Source organism: Panthera tigris, chromosome A2, assembly GCF_018350195.1.
Source record: "Panthera tigris isolate Pti1 chromosome A2, P.tigris_Pti1_mat1.1, whole genome shotgun sequence".
NCBI lineage: Eukaryota > Metazoa > Chordata > Mammalia > Carnivora > Felidae > Panthera > Panthera tigris.
In genome coordinates this window covers 89,216,083-89,231,181 of record NC_056661.1, presented here as the reverse complement: position 1 = coordinate 89,231,181, position 15,099 = coordinate 89,216,083, and positions in this window count along the sequence as shown.

Below are 15,099 nucleotides of genomic sequence, written 5' to 3'. Positions count from 1 at the left end.
AAATTTCAAATGCAATACATGGTATATCTTCTGCACATTATTTAAGTAAGCTACACATCAGCAATCAAATCATAATTACAAAATTTCCAAATTTGAGTAAAGTATGTCCTAACCTTCAAAACAGTCCATATATCACAGAAGAAACCACACTGGAAATTAGAAAATAATTTTAAATTAAAAATGACAACGAAGTAAAATATTTCAAATCATGCTGGATATAGCTAAAACTATACATAGATGAGAATGGTAGCCTGAATAATGTTATATTGTAAAAGAACCTATCACTGAAAAATAAAAACAAAACAAAACTCTCCTACAAAGAAAACCCTTGCTTTAAGTCCTGTAAGCTAAAGTCTACATAAGAAAAGAAAGGTTAACAATCAATGAGTTAAGGTGTCCACTCCAGGAAATTAGGAAAAAGCAACACCACCTTAAAAAAAGTAGAAGGACAGAAATAATACAAATGGGAGTAGAAATAGAAAATACAAAAAATATATACAGCTAGGATCAAGAGACCTGCAAGATGGTGTTTTGAGTAGATTTATGAAATTGATAAACTGTTATTAGACCTGATCAATGACAAAGAATAAACCATATAATTAATAAACCATAAGATACTGTTATTGACTCTAGACATTAAAAATTGGGGGTCTATTTTGAATAACTGTATGTCATCTAAATTGCATATAGATAAAATTTACAAATATGCAGTAAAATAAAATATGTTCAAACTTAGAATAAATTTAAAAATCCAAAAAAATGTTATAATTACAAAGGAACTGAAACTTATAATTAAAAAGTAATTTTAAAAACCAGATTTTGTACCAAGGAAACACTTGATGCAGATCATTTCCTTGGTGAATTATTCAAAACATTAGAAAATAAATTAGCATCTGCCTTACATTATTTCTTCCAGATAATAGAGAGAGAGGAAAAAAACCCTATTTTATGGAGCCAGCATGACCTTGATAACAAAGACTAGCGTCCAATCTCATTGGTAAAAATAATTGAAACACTCTGGAAGAAAATACCAGTAAAAAAAATGTACAGGAAAATAGGTCATGTTTATATTGATTTAATTTTAGAAATCTAAAATACCTATAGGGGATTAGTGATAGAAATACAAGTAGAAAAATACCTATAGGGGATTAGTGATAGAAATACAGTAAAGGGAAATTTTGTGATCAATAAGGGGATAGACAAAAGAATATGTGGTAAAATGTCACACTAATTTATGATAAAACTCTCTGGAAGAAGTATGGGAAATCTCTGCACCTAACTTTCAATTTTTCTGTAAACCTAAAGCTTCTCTAAAAAAAAGTTCTTTAAAAAATATATTTATAGGGTGCCTGGCTGGCTTAATCAGAAGAGTATGGGACCCTTGAATATGGAGTTGCGATTGGAGGCCACATTAGGTATAGAGACTACTTACATAAATAAACAAGCAAACAACCGAACTTTAAAAAATTAAAAAAATAAAAATAAACTTTGTAATCCAGAGATAGAAGGGATTGTTTTTTGTTTAATAAGAGCTATTTATAAAACACCCAGAGCAAAACCTCATCCCTAAAGGTGAAATGTTTAAAGCTTTTCTTCTGATACCAGGAAGGAGATATGGAGCTATTTACATTTCTATGCAACATTGTATTAGTGGTGTTAGGCAATCTGTAATACAAAAGTAATTCATACAATGTATTGGGATTCTAAAGAGGAATAAAACAAACATTGATCACAGAAAACATGATTGTATATAATACATAAAATAATCTACAGATAAATTACTTGAATTTAATCAGTTTAACAAGTTTATTAAATAGAGATAACTCCAGAAATCAATTATACTTCTATATATTAATAGAAATGAACTTACAATTTTATATTATGTAAACTTCTATTAAATTAATGCTAAAAAGCATTAGGTTCCTAGGAAATATTTTTAAAAAATTCAAGAACCCTACAGAAATATATAAAAGTATATAGAAAAGCTTTTTAAGGACCTAAATGAAGAAAGAATATTCAAAGTCCATGAAGGCGAATATATAATTTTGTAAAGACTTCAGTTCTCCCCTTAATGATCTATTAGTGCAATGCAATTTCAAACAATCTTAAAATCTCAACACATTTGTATGTGCATGGATGTTTGTATCCTACATTTTTAATCTTAAGTTAATATGGGTGTCTCTTTGAATATAAACAAGACAGTTTATTATCTATAACTTTAGTCAAGACATTCATGAATTGGAAAAAGTGGGGTTTGCTTTATCAAATTCTGAGTCATTATATAGCTGCCGAAATTAATACAGTGTCCTTTGACAGGGAATAGGCAATCCGATAACGGAAAACAATTACTAAGCACTAAAACGCCTTAAAGTAAATAATGTCATATATCAAAAGTACCATAAAGAGAATGGAAAAATGCAAAATTGACAAAGGCTAAATACCCAGATGATATTTTAAATGATTGGCATCATAAAAAAAAAGATGGCGTGCCTGGGTGGCTCAGTCAGTTAAGTGTCTTGATTTCGGCTCAGGTCAGGATCTCAACTTTCATGAGTTCGAGCCCTGCAAATTGACAGTGCAGCACCTGCTTGGGATTCTTTCTCTCTCTGACCCTCCTCTGTTTGCTATCTCTCTCTCTCTCTCTCTCTCTCTCTCTCTCTCTCTCTCTCTCTCTCTCAAAATAAGCAAATAAACATTTAATTTTTTTTATTAAAAATTTTAAAAAATAAAGAAAACCATGGACAGGCTCTTCACAGAGAATGAAATCAGAATTTTTAAACTGTGGTACCGAGCAATCAGGGATTGCAGAGTTAAAGCAGATGAGAGAATTTCCACACTCAGCAAGGTGGTAGTTTACGAATTACTAGAAACAACATCAAGTATTGGCAAAGATGAAGAGCAAGGTGGTCAGTTACATTCCATTTGTGGGAATGCAAATCAGTTCAACTATCTTGGAAAACAATTTGGCATTATTTCGAAACGCTGAACCTGAGCATGTCCTGTGATCCAGAAATCCAATTGCTAGGTATATGACCTACTTAAACTCTCGCCCATGGTCACCGGAGAATATAGAAGAATGTCCATATTACAACTGTCTTATCTACCTGTGATAATATATCTGTATCAATCACAAATGTCCATTAACAACATAAACAAAAACTAGATTGAAGTATACTCATACAGTGAAATACAGTACTATAGACGTAGATTACAGAGGAAATGTGAGAAAGGTACGGAAGTTTCTGCTTACTGACTTTAATATTTACTGTATCATAGAGGCTTAGTTACATTCTGAAAAGATAGAGAAGGAAAATGGACAGTGAATTTGAAGGGAGTGGTAAAAATTTAAACATAATTACCAAGCTTCTCTGAGGCCCCAGCTGAGGTTGGCAATCATAAATCAGTAATGGTTCCCATCAGCAATGTCAACCACTTATCTCTAACAACACTTGGCAGGAACTATTAGCTCGCTGATAAATCCATTCCCTTCTGACTCATTCATTTTCCAAAATATTTATGAAAAGCAACAATGCCAGGCAATATTGAATTCTGGCTTTCTAAGAAGAAAGAACTGTGTAATGTGGTGGGCCATTTGGCAAATAAGCTGACTTAAGGACAATTTTGTCAGCGGAAGGAGTTCAATAAATATATGTAATTCTACATTGAAATATATAAATGTTATGAAAACGGTAAGATAAAATGTCAGAGAAATTCAGAAGTTAGAAAGCATAAAGTTTTTCTAAAAGTAAATGTAAAAGCACCATTAACTTTCTATTTTTTAACATATTTTTTGTCGTTCAGGTGACTGTGACCTGTTGTTTTTTCTTGTATTTTAGGTCTCTTCTGCCTGTTGTTTTCTGATTTTAAATTTTCTCTAGTTTTTATGAAAAGAAAAAAAAAAAAAACTAGTTTTTACCCACATTCTTTTTTTTCACATTTCAAACACAGAGAAATACAAGTGTATAATTCTAATTGTCAAAAATGGGTTCATTGGAGGGAAAGATAAAGAAATATTAACTAGGAACAAGAACACTGAGGTATAGCTTATTACACATGCCGGTAACTGTCTTAGTGGCCTTGGACAAATAACTTCACCTCACTAAACCCATTCTGGGGATTTTGAGCTCTAAGAGGCATCTAAGTTTTTCTTTATATTAAAGTAATTTACAAAAAATTAAAGTACTTTTACATTAATCTATTTTATCACCCAAACACACAAACATATTTTGCTAACTTTCAAAAATATGCTCACAATATAAAAATAAATGTAAATATGATTATTCAGAATAATAAATAATATGTGGCAAAAATAGCAAGTGACCGCATCATTAAAAACGAAACAAAACAAAAAGGGATACGAGCAGAGGGTAAAATATGAATTAAAGTTCCAGACTCCATTGTTTCTTTATATTACCTATGATGAAGTTTTGGAGTGATGGGGGTTTATGTGGTCTGGAAAAGACCATCAAGAAATAATTCTTAGAGACGCCTTTGGTGCAAAAAGGTGATTTTTTTAAAGCACAGGGGCAGGACTCGAGGACAGGAAGAGGTGCACTGAGGTTGTGGGGGTGACGTTTTTATGGAGTCAGGGGACATAAAGTCAAGAGGGGGTTTTACTAAAGACTTATGGGAGGCCTATCTAGTGTCACTAAGGTTGTTTTTCCCTCCAGCAAAGCATTAACATCAACACAGTAAGGAGTTCCTGGACTTTAGGCCATTGATGGGATTGCTTTTTTCCTGTAGTTTTTTTGTCTTACAAATTTGGTTTTGTTTTTTTTTTGTTTGTTTGTTTGTTTTTTTATTTTGTTTTGTTTTTTTTGTCCTTTCCTGTTTCAGGGTAGCCAGGAATGTCCAAGGAATATCATACATGTTCCACCTTGGTGGGGTTGGGGGCTGTTAGCCTGCACTTTTCCCTCAGTTTGCCCCACACTCCGTCATCACCCATATTATGAAATTTTTATAAATTAAGTAAATTACTTACATTCTATCAACCTCCCTTACTTTATCTGTAAATAAAGGAAAATAATATTACCATCCTAGAAAGCCCTATTGTGAGAAACACTCAGGTAAGAATGTTGACTATTGTCATGGGCTTTACCTCCACCCTGGTAGACAACACTGTTCCCTAGGGAGGGATGTGTAAAAGATGTGTGTAAAAAAAAAAAAAAAAAAAAAAAAAAGGATGTTTTTTGGATGTGTAAAAGAAAAACGTTATTTTTTATTTTTTAATTTTTTTATTGGGCACTGAGCAAGTGCTATGTGAAATGAAAACAATTCAGTGGTTGAAATTGCCTAATGCTTTATCGAAACACCCCAAAACATGGTATTAAAAAATAATCCCTGTTTTCTTCTATCTCCTTTGTTTGGAATTCAGTATGAAACTTGATAAGCAAAGAGAGACCAGTTATATAAAACCATGGGTACATTGAAAGGGCAGACCTACTCCGGCCGACTCCATCTTGTTCTGTGTCCTCCACCTTGAGTGACTATGTCCCCGACATGCCCCCTTTCCGGGAAAATCGCAGAAACCTCAGACCACGCCTCTTCCCCTTGAGTAACCTCCCGCTCACCCATTCAAACTTCCTAATCAAAACACACCCTGCAACCTGCATAACAGGACTCCGACCCTTCCCCAGCCAATTGGCCAAGGCCACAACCCTTCCCCAGCTAGCTGGCTGAGCCCACAGCCATTACCTCACCAACTGCCCCTAGACCCCGATAAAACCTTTGTGCTTTTGAAACTCGCTCTCTCTCCCCAGCATCTCACCGCTGTGTCGGTGCAGGTAGGGGACTGAGCTCAAGCTAGCTCGAATAAAGGCTCTTTGTTTTTGCATCAGACTCGGCTCCCTGGTGGTCTTTGGGGATCACGAATTCTGGGCATAACAACATAAGTAATAAACCATATAAAAGAATCAGAGTAGAAATTATGCATTATGAATGGTGAAGTGAAACAATCAGAACATGCTATAATAAGGAGTATGGAGGAAGAATATGTCTCATAGTGAGAAGGCAAGCTGGCAAGAGCAGATAAAAAAAGGCCAGCCAGATGTCTGAGGTCAGTTACACCCCTTTGCATGCTTTTAGCTTCTGTAACCTTGTATGCCTCTTGCAACTGGATCACCCGGCAGAAGAACCAAGCCGCACTTGGAGATCTTGGAAGGCAGGAGGTCTATTTTTCATTGGTGGGCTCAGAGGAGATCATTCTCCAGAAGTCTGAGCCCAGAGCATCAACAGAGGGGACGATTTATAGTCTGTTACTTCCACATTCCTCATTGTAGTAATTCAGTGACAGCAGCAAGCAGGTAGGAAGCAAATCCCAGAAAGGGAGTCTTCTGGCAGGCAACGGAATTCCCTTATCAGTCCTGTAGGCCATCTTAAAACAGATTTTTCCCTATCACAACAGCCACCTGCCCATGTAGCACAACAGATAGTGCTCTCCCCCTTTTTTTTTGCCTTGAGCTCCTGCAATCTCTCCCACCTGTGCAACTCAGAAGCTAGCCAGGCATAAAAGAAGGCCAGTGCCAGGGCTCAGGGCTCAGCCTTTGGTGGTGACTCTGCTGGGCCTGCACGAGTGTGAAATAAACAGTCTTTTCTGATTCCACCAGTGCGTGTCACTTGTCTCTTCCTAGGTGCCAAGTATTTGCTGTAATATTGTGGTGCACTGCCGGGAAGCCAACAGCAGCACTAGCCCCTTGAACCATCATTGTTGGAGGGCAGCCGAGAGACCACTCACTGTGGTCCCCTGTGATGGAAACGAAGGCACACTGCTGGTGATTTCACTGGACCCCGACCCTTGCCAGCCCGACAATAGTCGGCCACACCTTGTTCCAATGGACTTCAGAGGGAATCAGAAAATTCTGCCCGGATGGACATCGTATGAGGTAAGTGTCCCTGGGAACCCAGGACATCATTCAGGCCTGCCATAGAGGCAGGAGTTTTATCAACTCCCAGGTGACACAGTCGCTGCATAAAACAGGGAAGCCCCGGGTGGAAGTGGAATCTGCAATCTGTCTGTGTGTGTGTGAGGGCCCATGCTCCATGGTTTCTGGTACAGAGCCTGGGTGGGTCCTACCCTGTGATTCTGTGATGACCTCAGAGGCCTGATCCGAGTCAGGGGTTTATACTGACCTGCCAATGCTAAGAAGCATCTAATGCCTGGGAGGGGAGCAGCCAGGCAGATGAAACTATGTCTTCCCTTGTATTTGTCCTGTGACACCGTACATTGGGAGGGACCTATCTAGGATACCAGGATGGGAGGAAATTTCTCAAAACCAACTGTTTTGGAATGTATGATTAAGAATTTTAAAAAGGGATTTTCAGGTGACTATGGGGTCAAATTCACCCCCCGGGAAATTATGCACTCTCTGTGAAATAGAATGGTCTATATTTGGTGTAGGCTGGTCCCCACAGTCCAAGTTGTTTAGAAAGTAATTACTGGGGGGCCCTGGCCACCCAGGTTAATCCCCGTGTGTTGACCAATGGCTGGAAATAGCCCAAGTCAAGACCCCTTGGGTCCAGTTCTGCATTAATAGTAAGGGACAATGTAGGATCTTAGTGGTGCAGGTCGAGAGGAAGACCTCATAGCAGAAAAAAATGTCCCCTATTCTCCAAGAAAATTCAGAAGTAGTCCTTCCATTTCTGCCACCACATGCCCCCGGCACTCCATCAATCAAGAGGGGGGACCTCACCTGCCTGACAGTCCACCCCCATCAGTTTTGCCTCTGCCAGCAGCCAGTCCACCCCAACAAGGGACACCTGAACTGGGAGGAAGATGCCTTAGGTCCATGGCTCAAAGTCCAAGGCTGCCAAGAGCAATGCAGATGTCACTGCAGGAGACTAGGGATCCCCAGAGAATAGGCCCCAACGGGACCCTACAAGAGGGGGGGATCGGTTTTCTACTACCAACCATTTTCCACTACTGACCTTCTCAACTGGAAACACAACATGCTGCCCTACTTTGAGAAGCCCCAGGTGATGATAGATCTCGAATCCATATTCCAAACTCACCACCCTGCCTGGGTCGACTGTAAGAAGATTCTGCTCACCGTTTTTAACATAGAAGAGTGCCAGTGAATCAATATTGAAGCCAGAAAATGGCTCCAGACTCAGACACCAGATGGACACCTAGACATTGAAGCTTGGGCATGGGAGGCCATGCCCAAAGAGGAGCCCTGTTGGGACCACAACACAGATGTGGGAAGGGATAGATTAGAAAGGTACTGACTCGCCTTCCTTCAAGGGGTAAATGCAGGGACCAAAAAGCCCACCAAGCCCACCAGGTATCTGAGGGCCTACAAAAGCCAGGAGAGAGTCCTGCTGATTTCTATGAAAGATTATGTGAAGTCTTCAGAGTTTACACTCTATTCAATGCAGAAGACCCCCAGAACCAGTGCATGGTCAATGCTGCCTTGGTGGGACAGGCCCAAAGTGACATTAGACAGAAGCTCCAAAAATTAGAAGGATTCCCTAGAAAGAACGCCACCAAACTACTGGCAGTCGCCAATAAGTTTTTTTGTAAATCGAGATCGAGTTGCCAGAAAGGAGGCAGACCGAAGAATGAAACAAAAGGCAGCTCTCTTGACCATAGCCTTGGGGCTACCACCCTCTCTGGAAGGACCCCCATGGAAACCATGAAGGATTCAAAAACAAAAATGAAGGGTACCACTGCAACAGGAGCAATGTGCGTACTGAAAAGAATTTAGACACTGGGAAAATGAATGCCCCAACTGCCAAAAGGGAAAACCAAAATTTCCATTCCACCTACCCACTGCCAACCAGAGCCACCTGAGGCTGACTTAATTGGACTGGCAGTAGTGGATTCTGATTAGGAAAGAACGGACTCTATCCAACTGGTCCCCCATGAGCCCATGGGCAAAATGAAGGTATGAGGCCAGACCATAGACTTCATGGTTGACACCGAGGCAGAACACTCAGTGGTGGCACACAAGGTGTCACCTCTGTTGGGTTAATAAGTTACCATCATAGGAGCCACTGGGAGGCAAAAACTGAAGGCCATTTTGCGGTCCCCAACAATGCCGGCTAGGGGTGGGCGTCAGCAAATCGTTCATGAATTCCTACATCTACCTGACTCCCTGGTCTTACTGTTAGGTAGAGACCTCCTAGCTAAGATGGGCACAGAAATAGCCTTCACTTTGAATGGACAGATGCAATTGTGCCTAAACAAAAAAGCCCAACCCATGATTTTGTCCCTGATGACACCACGAAAAGAACAGAGGTTATATCCTTCCCCTCCTGATGAGCCAACTGTGGCCCCCGAGCTAGAAGCTGAATTCCCTTCAGTTTGGGCAGAAGAGAACCCCCATGGTCTGGCAAAAAAACACTGCCCAGTATTAATTGACCAAAGCCTGGGGCCCGACTTGTCAAAATACACCAACATATACTTCCATGGGAAGCACGCCTAGGGATCCAGACACACTTGAATAGGCTACTCAAATGGGGACTTCTAAAACAATGCCAGTCCCCATGGAAGATTCCCCTGCTTCCCATGAAAAATCCTGGGACAATGGTTACCTCCCTGGACAGGACCTAAGAGCCATGAATGAAGCCATCATCATGCTGTATTCAGTGTTGCCTAACCCATACACTCTACTAAGACTCATATCCTCTGAGGCAGGATGGTTCACATGTCTAGATTTAAAGGACAACTTCTGTCTCCAGCTAGTGCCTAATAGTCAACACCTATTTGACTAACTCCAGCTAGTGCCTTTGAATGGGAAAACCCTACCACAGGGACAAAGGAACAATTCACTTGGACTAGACAGTCACAAGGATTCAAAAATTCACCAGCCTTGTTCAGTGGGGCACTGGGATCTGATTTAGCCAGGTTTCCTGGATGGGACCTAGGATATGTCCTCCTCCAATATGTGGATGATCTCCTGCTAGCCAGTCCCACGTGGACCCAATGCTGGGAAGGAACCAGGGCCCTACTCAGGCTACTAGTAGAGGTGGGAAAAAGGCACAGAATTTGCCAAAAGGAAGTTAAGTATTTGGTCTTCAAAATTACCCAAGGCAAACAGATGCTGGGAGCTGACAGGAAACAGGCAGCCTGTGCCATTCTGGTTCCCACTATCCACCAGCAGATCTGAGAGTTTCTGGGACTATCAGGATTCTGTCAAATATGGATCCCAGGGTTCCTGGAGTTTGCCAGACCACTATGTGAGGCACTGAAGGGGGAAAGAAAAGACACCCCTTTTCTGGGGCCCTAATCAAGAAAAGGCGTTCAAAACCATAAAAACAAAACTCACAGAGGCACCGGCCTTGGGACTCCCAGATGTATCAGGAGATTTCCTGTTCATACATGAAAACAATGGGGTGGCCCTGGGGGTTCTCACACAGTAATTTGCACCTTGGCAGAGACCAGTGTTGCAAAGCAGACTGACTCAGTTGCAGCAGGATGGCCACCCTGTCCGAGGGCCCTTGAAACCACCACACTTTTAATCAAGGAAGGAGACAAACTCACGTTTGTCTAAATGTTAAGGTTCCCCATATTGTTATTACTTCGATGGATGCCAAAGGGCAATATTGGCTAACGCATGCTTGAATGATACAATATCAGGGACTGCTATGTGAGAACGCTTGAATAAGATTGGAAGCCATAAGAACACTAAACCCTGCCACTTTCTTGACTGCAGCAGCAAGGCTCCCAGGGCATAAGTGTCTAGAGGTACTTGACGAAGTCCATTCTAGCTGACCCGACCTATCAGACAGGCCCTTACAAAATCCTGACCTCATCCTTTACACCAAAGGCAGCAGCTTCATGAACGAAACCAAGAGATATGCCAGTTATGCTGTAGTCTCTGAATGTAAGGTCATAGAAGCAAAGGCCAGTCCACAAGAATGGTCAGCCTGGAGAGCAGACCTATGGGCCCTAATTAGCCACTAGAACTCAGTAAAGACAAACAGGCCAACATATATACACTGACTCGTGCTATGCCTTCACCACTATACACATACTTGGGGTTCTATAGAAGGAGAGAGGACTTTTGACCGCAGGGGGAAAAGAAATAAAAAATCGGGAAGAAATCCTAAAACTATGAAGGGCAGTCTGGGAACCGAGGAATGTAGCAGTCATCCACTGCGAGGGACACCAGAGAGGAAAAGACTCAGTGTCAGAAGGTAACTGATGGGCTGACACCTCAGTTAAACAAGCAGCAGAAGAACAAACAACATCCACAAAGATCATGCTGGTCCCCGAGCTTCCAGCTTCCCCAAGGTACACAATCCAAGAAACAAAATGGGCACAATAGGAAAAAGGAAGCCAGACAAAAGATTCCAGACCAAAGAATCTATATACTGGAGCAGCTAGCCCACCAGGTGGTCCTCCAAGAACATGAGCTCATCCACCTAGGAAAAACCACCTTTGAAAACTTATTAAGCTGTTATTATGTAATTGCTCAGCTCCCATCCCTCTGTGCCTCTATCTCTTAATGCTCCCTCCTCTGAGCTCAAAATAATGCCAAATAAGGCCCTACTGGGCCCATGGGTATCCAACGCTGTGGTCAGGCACCCTTTGAAGATTTGGAGGTAGACTTTACCGAAATAAGACCGAGTAGAGGATACAAATATCTTTTGGTATTATTCATCTGCGTGTTTTCAGGTTGGGTTGAGGCCTACCCACACGCACTGAAAACACAAGTAACCAAGGCCTTGCTAATGGATGTCATTCCCAGACATGAAATTCTGTTAACCATAGGCTCAGACAGCAGCCTGGCTTTCATGGCTGAGGTGGTGAGCCAAAACCCCATGTATCCAATGGAATTTACACACAACCTACCAGCCCCAGAGTTCAGAGAAATTGGAACGTATGAACTGGACCTTCAGATTAGCTATGGCAAAACTCTGTCAAGAAACTAGTCTACCCTGGGCTAAAATACTACCTGCTGCGAGTGTGATGCACTCCCTGGGCATAAGTAGAATTCTCCCCCTTTGAAATATTGTACTGGAGACCACCCCCCTTGATTCAACTCCAAGGGGGCATCAAGGAATGATGAAAGTTAGAGGTCCACAAACAATTACAAGGACTAGGAAAAACTGTCCTTGAGGTACACAGGTGTCCTTCTTTGTATGTTTGTATGTCATGGATAGGGTACCCATTTCCCTGGAAATAACTGTATACCCTCACAAACCTGGGGATCAAGTTTGGATAAAAGATTGGAAAAGGGAACCATTCAAATAAACTTGGCAGGGACCCTATTTAGTTGTGGTAACCACGCCCACAGCCCTCAAGGCTGCAGGACTAGCCCCCTGGACCCTCTGTTCTCAAGTAACACCAGCCCATCTGTCACCTGACAGCCCCTTGGAATAGAAAGTAACTGCTAACCAGAATAATCCTCTACAGATCACCCTTCAGAAGACAGAGGATGATAAGTTGCCTGCAGCTAACACCTGAGAACTATCTATAACCAGAAGCTTCTTAAATGAAGCGCCTTAAATGAGCTAGAGCAAATTGTTCTCTCTCATATTTCATTGCCATCCCCTAAATATTTCTCTTTCTGTACCTGTTGTTATACTCTTTGCTGTATGGTTTACCTAAGTTACTTCCACAGATCGGTGCTTCAGTCACGAACTCTTGGTAGCCTCCCTCTACTTGCTAGTGTCAGGATGCCTTATTCTCCTTAGATGTATATGATCTGAGTTGTGATTGATGTCATTCCCTGCATGTTGTTCTCTGCCTTTTGAACTGTCTCCTACCCCAGGATGGAATCATTCCCTCTGACGCTGAATCAGCCTTGTCTCCTACCCCTGTTGTGCATATTCCTGTTCCTAACATGCTCAAAAAGGATCCTCTCCTCTTACCAGCCATGTAGTTGTTCCACTTGCCACTGCCCCTCTTGGAACCTTCCTTCCTGACTGGAGGGTTGTGTCAAAGGATCTTCTGCTGTCTTTTGCCTCCATGAGGGACAGCCCTGTTACAGGCCCATGTTACCCTGTTACCCTGCTATCCCTCCCTCTGCTTGTATTCCCTCCCTTGTTCTTATTCCTCCCCCTGCTCCTACTCATTCCTCTGTTCCCTCTCCTTCCCTTGCTCCTCCGGCCTTAATGGATCAGATAATACTACCACCACGCCCCCATGCCACCGTTTACCCCTGCATGCTGGACAGATGTTATAATGCCACGAGGCCTGTAACAGGAATGGGAGAACTTACTGGACAGGATTAAATAAATAAATAAAAATAAATAAATAAATAAATAAGATGCAATTGTGGTTGCCTGATCCAATCTGCCCTGATGTTCTCCATGCCTGTTGGGCCACCTCGGCCCCTGCCTAGACTTGAATTGGGCAGACCACTTGCTTTATAACCCCATCTGGACCAGATGTTGAGTACAACTCATCACCTCCTCAATGATACCAATCACAAGCTGGCCAAAAACTACTGTCTCTGCTTGTCCACAGGGCTCTCCCCTCCCACTTTATGCAGCTACTCTGATAACTCAGGCAACTGTAAATGTTACCCTGTTAACTAAAGACCCAGACCCCCACATGGTAATACCTGTACTAACTGGAGCCTAACTGTCCCAAATAGCTCCCAGGTGCCTGACAAATAAAATGGGAATGGAGCCAGTCACCAATCTGACCATCAGCCAATGAAACCCAACTCTTGACAGTCAGGAACTCAGTCATCTTCCGATAACCCAATTCTGGTGTCATCCCTTCCCAGGGATTTTCTTTGTATGTGGGACGGATGCCTACCTGTGTCTACTGGCTGAATGGATGGCCATCTGTACACTGGCCTTCCTCACTCCTCAGATAAACATTATTCCCGACAATCAGTTTCCTACAGCACCCTTGGCAGCATATACATGACCAAAAAAGCCATTCAAGTCTGATGACTGCTTTAGGGATAGCAGCAGGGTGGGCACTGGAATAGAATAGTCTCTTCAACCACTTACTATAAATTATCGCAGGTCCTAATGGATGACATAGAACGAGTTGCCAAATCTCTGGTGGTTTTACAGATCAAGTAGACTTCTTAGCAGTGTTAGTCTTGCAAAACAGGAGAGGGCTAGACTTGCTAACTGCCAAAAATGGATGACCGTGACTCTTCCTAAATGAGGAATGCTTCTTCTATGTTAACATATCAGGGATAGTTAGAGATATGACCCAACAACTAAGGGAGCAGATCATCAAACGGAGGCGAGAATTAGCAGATTCATGGAACTCCTGGAGCACCAAATGGAATTGGGCATCCTGGCTCCTCCCTTTAGCTGGTCCTCTCCTAATGCTTTTCATAGCCTTCCTGTTTGGTCCTTGTATTCTTAATATGCTAACCAGGGTTGTTTCCTCTCGCCTAGAAACTATAGAAGTCCAGATGATGCTCCAGTTGGACCATTCTAACTGTTGCTACTCTCCTTTGAGTAGCAAAGAACCTAAGCTGTCACATTCCTCCCTTCAACATCCCTGTGAGCAGGAAGAAACCAGAATGGTCTTTGCCTCTCCTCCCATGACAGCAAGGGATTCCCAGCCCCCCCCCCCCCAAACTGATTTTCTCTAAGGCTGCTACAGCAACTTGAGAATCAAGAAGGGGGAATGAGAAGCTGGCAAGAGCAGATTTAAAAAAAAAAAAAAGTCCAGCCAGATGTCCAAGGCTGGATACCCCCCTTGCATGCTTTTGGCTTCTATAATCTTGCTTGCTTCTTGCATCAGTCAATTGACCACATAGCACAACTGATAGTACCCCCTCCCTTTTTTCCTTGAGCCCCTGAACTCCCCCCGACCTTTGTAGCTGATAGAAAGTTTCCAAGTACCCAGAAGCTAGGTAGGTATAAAAGAAGGCCAGCTCCAGGGCTCAGGGCTCAGCCTTTGGAGGTGACTGTGCTGGGCCAGCACCAATGCAAAATAAGCAGTCTTTTCTGATTCCCCGAGTGCGTGTCCCTGGTTTCTTCCTAGTCACTGAGTATTTGCTGTAACAATAGGGCAAAGTTAAGTAAAGGTACAAAAATTTTTAGTATTTGGGTTAATTAGTGGAAGACAGATGAAGAGTAGTGGCATCGCCTTCCCAGTCACAGGTACAGGCTTTGGTTAGAGGAAAGAGGCTCTAGATGGCAAACCAAAACAATAAGTAACATTTCTCATTTTCT